This window comes from Triticum dicoccoides, chromosome 2B (assembly GCF_002162155.2).
Source record: "Triticum dicoccoides isolate Atlit2015 ecotype Zavitan chromosome 2B, WEW_v2.0, whole genome shotgun sequence".
NCBI classification, from domain to species: domain Eukaryota; kingdom Viridiplantae; phylum Streptophyta; class Magnoliopsida; order Poales; family Poaceae; genus Triticum; species Triticum dicoccoides.
Window position 1 is genome coordinate 16,721,124 of NC_041383.1, and position 5,361 is coordinate 16,726,484.

A 5,361-nucleotide genomic window follows, 5' to 3' on the forward strand; every position below is an offset into this window, starting at 1 on the left:
ATGAGCATAGATGTCCACTCTTGATTTTTGGGAACCACTTTAGATGTGATCATTAGTGTTGCTTCACACCTTCTTGACATAACATAATGTGTGTGTGTGTATTACTAATCTGAAAGTCGAACCTAAGCACTGCTAAGTGGACTTCATGGAATTATGATATAATTGTTGATTATCTCTCTTACATCACAAAATCCAACTTACTATTTTTTTTATCATGGAATATGACTGTTCAGCCACTGTCAGACTTTTGGCTGACGAACTGTGCTTTGCCAACCTACTGGAGGGAAGGCAAGGTTCACCAAGGGATGATCCTTTCACGGGAAGGGTGGTTAATTTGCATGCCTATTGTGGAAAAATGAAGCCCTTCTGAACATTGCTTTCTACTACTTATCCTCGATGTTGGGAGGCCGACCAAAAGGGGTATGCTTGGGTGCTGAACTTGAAATCAGTTGCTTTCGAGTTTTAGTTTTTTTTTTTACATTTTAGCATGGTAATTAGCTGGGACCTGGCACTTTTGGTTTTAATCATTGCAGGATGGTAATCAGTTTTATGTCGGTTTTACCTTCTCAGGAGCAAGCAAAATACTCAACGTTTTGAAATTCAGGATGTACGTACTGCAGTTTAAGAAGGTCAGTAATACCCAATGCATTGACTTCCATGTACTATATCTTGGTATGTTCTCATTGATGATCTGTACACCAACCCCATTATAATTTGGTGCCTACGTACTAATTTATTCGGCATCGGGTTTTAAAACATTCAGTACCATTGGTGCAGTTTGATATGTAAAACTTGAGCTTTGCTTGTGTTTTGAACCAAAAGAAGGCTCAGGTAGTATGTGTATGTTCAAGTTGCCAAGCAAATGTCTGAGATAATTCCCAAAAGAATCTCATGTTTCTCCTGTTTTCGTTTCTTGGTCAAGCAATGCGGGTTCGCAATAGATTTTTCATTAAGGAAGCACCAAATCTTTCATATCTGCAAGTAAATATTTTCTTCACACATACACTAATTAGCTTTTCCAGATGAGTAGATGATTTAAGTAAAGACGAGAAACGAAAACTTCACTATTAAGAATATTATAATCGTTCACTATGATTGTTTTTTGAGTGATGAACTCCATGCTGATTGCCCTTTGAACAATCTGAATATGAGAGCATTACTCTATTTCTTGTTGCATCACAGAAAATGAATCACGGGAGTTGAATCAATCACTGTTCCCTGCCATCTTAGATGCAAAATAGATACATGGTTTAGAGAAATTCATGCTAAGCATTGATCAAGAGATTTGATGTCTGAGCTACTAACTTAACTGTAAGACTGTGATATTTTTGTCCCGTTGCAACGCATGGGCACATTTACTAGTTACTAAATAAAAAGAAATCACCATGATTTAGAGGAACGAGAAGGCCTAAATTTGCCTTGAGAATAAGAAGAAAAAATTAACTAAAAATGAACTGTTGGTTGGAGCCGTTAATTAGTATGAGCGTTAATCCAGCAACTTGCACCTGAGCTACCTGATACCAAATTGGTAGGAGCTAGGGCCATACCAGGTCTTGGCCAGAGATTGTAGGGGAAGGAGGGAGGCGGGCGAGGACGTGACCGCGGCGGCCGGTGTGCTGGCGCCGTCTCGCGCGGGAGGAGAGGCGGCAACGATGGGAGAGGAGGCGGCTAGGTTAGGGTTCCGACTCCTCAAGGAGCTGGTCAATAGATTATGTCTTATTGCTTAACTCCAAACGGGTGCCTTACAATTGTTTATATAATCTTAATGCTAATAAAAATAAGATAACATGGGCTAAGCCCCTAACTAGACGCGCCCATTGGGCCTCCTCCAGCTATAAGTAACGCCGGTCATAGCAGCAGCCCGCAGCAAACAGACTGTGTGAAGATCACAATGAGGAATGAAAAGCGCCATTGATGGACACACTTGTACATACTAACGATCTTCTTCCTCAGCGCTGACACACTGCACAGCGCCACCTTCTGCACCTGCTCCCTCTGCTCCATGGCTTCCTGAAACAAAAATTTGCATCATCGGTTCAGCTCAAAGTTCATTGCCACCCATCTGAAATTCTGAATATATAAACACACTCTTCGCCGAGGGAGCTGAGCTTCCCTGGCACCGGCACCGAGCGGCCAACGAGGGGGCCCTCTTGGAGGATGTGGCGGTATTGCCGACGTAGTCGTCGAGACCGGCGAGAAGGGCGCCTCCACCCTGGGCCTCCTGCTCATGGTCGGCACGACCGTGCAACTCATCGTGCTCTTCTCCTGAACACACACAAACAATTTAACTTTAGTTCAGCTCAACTTTAGAAGCCATGAAAAACAAGTTCAGTTCAAGTTGCAGATAGAGAACATACATGTCGGAAGGGGCTCGTTTTGGGATCTTGCACGGCGGCCGAGGAGGGTCGCCCCGGTCGGCGACGAATGTCTGTTTGTGGGTGAACCTGGGCATGAAGCTGGTGCTCTTCCTGATGGAGGCCGAGCTGTGCGCCTGCGAGGGCCACTCCTTGACGGGCGTCCTCTCCTTGAAGCTTAGAGCGATCGGCCTGATGACCTTCGGTGACGCGAGCCCCCGGCACCCCCTGCGCTGCTATAGTTCTCGAGGAACCAGAAGACCCTCTTGAGCGCAGCGGGCTCCTTGGGGGGCTCGGGGGTGCCGCGGACGAGCGGGTGGCGACCGGGGATGGGCCTGACGCCGACGAGGATGGGGAAGGGGGAGCCCGGGTCGAGGCGGTCGATGTGCAGGAACTGGCCGAGGCTGACCTTGTTGGCCAGGACGAGGTCGGCCTGCGCCGGGAGCAGCGTGGTGTAGATGTAGTGGGAGGAGTCGGAGACCTTGACGTCGAACCAGCCGTGTTTGGGAAATAGGCCCACCTCGTCCATGTCCGACGACACGATTTCCGTCACCTGCAACACCGCTGTCCGGTGCTCGCCGACGGGCTTGGCGGTGCCGGTCTTCATCCCGTCAAGGAGCTTCAGCAGCACGCCCGATTACAGTCGCCATGGATGGCTGCCAGCGGTCTGATCTGGCAAGAAAGAAAAGAAAGAAACGCGCCAGATCAGATCGCCGGCAGCCAGCCATGGCGACGCTGTTAGCGGGCGTGTTACTGAAGCTCCTTGACGGGATGAAGACCGACACCGCCAAGCCCGTCGGCGAGCACCGGACGGCGGTGCTGCAGGTGACGGAAATCGTGCCGTCGGACATGAACGAGGTGGACCTGTTTCCCAAACATGGCTGGTTCAACGTCAAGGTCTCCGACTCGTCCCGCTACATCTACGCCATGCTGCCCCCGACGTAGGCCGACCTCGTCCTCACCAACAAGCTCAGCCTCGGCCAGTTCCTGCATATCGACCGCCTCGACCCGGGCTCCCCCTTCCCCATCCTCGTCGGCGCCAGGCCCATCCCTGGCCGCCACCCGCTCGTCCGCGGCACCCTCGAGCCCCCCAAGGAGCCCGCTGCGCTCAAGAGGATCTTCTGGTTCCCCGAGAACCGTAGTGGCGCAGGGGGTGCCGGGGTGCTCGCGTCGCCGAAGGTCATCAGGCCGATCGCTCTAAGCTTCAAGGAGAGTACGCCCGCCAAGGAGCGGTCGTCGCAGGAGCGTAGCTTGGCCTCCGTCAGTAGGAGCACCAGCTTCATGCACAGGCTCACCCACAAACGGAGATTCGTCGCCGACCGGGGCGACCCTCCTCGGCCGCCGTACAAGATCCCCAAAAGGAGCCCCTTCCCACCTGTATGTTCTCTATCTGCACACCTGAACTGAACTTGTTTTTCATGCCTTTTGAAGTTGAGCTCAACTGAAGCTAAATTGCTTGTGTGTGTTCAGGAGAAGTGCAAGATGAGCTACACGGCCGTGCCGAGCATGAGCAAGAGGCCCAGGGTGAAGGCGCCCTCCTCGCCGGTCTCCGACGAGTACGCCGGCAACACCGCCGCGTCCTCCAAGTGGCCCCCTCATCGGCCGCTCGGGTGCTGGTGCCAGGGAAGCTCAGCTCCCTCGGCGAGGATTGTGTTTAGATATTCAGAATTTCAGATGGGTGGCAATGAACTCTGAACTGAATCGATGATGCAAATTTTTATTCCAGGAAGCCATGGAGCAGAGGGAGCAGGTGCAGAAGGTGGCGCTGTGCAGTGTGTCGGCGCTGAGGAAGAGGATCGTTAGTATGTACAAGTGTGTCCATCAATGGCACTTTTTATTCCTCGTTGTGATCTTCACACTGTCTGTTTGTTGCGGGCTGCTATTATGACCGGCGTCACTTATAGTCGGAGGAGGCCGGCCTTAGCCCAAGTTATCTTATTTTTATTAGCATCGAGATTATATAAACAGTTGTAAGACACCCGTTTGGAATTAAGCAATAAGACATAATCTATTGCCCGACTCCCTGAGGAGCCGGAACCCTAACCTAGCCGCCTCCTCTCCCATCGTTGCCGCCCCTCCTCCCGCGCGAGACGGCGCCAGCATGCCGGCCGCTGTGGTCATGTCCTCGCCCGCCTCCCCCCTTCCCCTACAATCTTCGGCCAAGACCCGGCAGTCCCTAGCTCCTACCAATTTGGTATCAGGTAGCTCAGGTGCAAGTTGCTGGATTAACTAAATTTACCCCGGGAAAAACCGCTCACACCGATTAACCATGACTTGATGATGTGCATGGTTTTTCTCTCTCTTGCACAGATTGACACATGCATGTCTTGCATCAACACATGCATGCCTATATTATCTCTCTTCGCTCCTCTAACTCCACCACTTCTCTTTTTTTTTTGACATTTAAATGGTTCATATATTTAACATCAATATTTCATTTTAAAAACTTTTTACATATTTGAACTCGTGGCGCCAAGCCCTTTAGAACAAGATCAGTCCTGGATACGTTTGAACACATTTTTGTTAACTAAAATCCAAATATAATTTTTAGTAGCTTGAACTTTATTAACTCCCTACTTGAACTTTAACTTCACTTCCTAAGAACTTTTTATAAACTTAACTCCTGCAATCTAAGCGAGGGCTCACGTGAAATCTTTTTGGCCTCCTCACCCCAAATTAAGCTAACTGTTTGAACCCGTGTCGCCTTGGCGAACCAACTTGTTTGGATGCTTAGAGGGACAGTTGTATCCCTAGCCCAGCCCACCAGGGTTCATGTCCTGGTGCTCGCATTATTTTTGGATTTATTTCAGGATTTTCGGCGATTCGCTTTCAGTGGGAGGAGACGTTCCCGTCGACGATGAGGTGTCTACGTTGACTTCGTAAATCTCAAGATGATATGCCGGCTCAATTTCTCGAAGGTGCTCATAGGAGTAGGGTGTGCGTGTGTGCGTTTATAGAGATGAGTGTATGCGCGTGTGTACGACTGCTTACGCAGGGGCGGAGAGCC

General features: G+C 50.1%; 1 pseudogene; it reads right to left on the minus strand.

The window, feature by feature from the left end:
• Positions 1-1,804: 1,804 nt before the first annotated feature.
• LOC119360249 lies at positions 1,805-2,991 on the minus strand (annotated as a pseudogene).
• Positions 2,992-5,361: the final 2,370 nt, after the last annotated feature.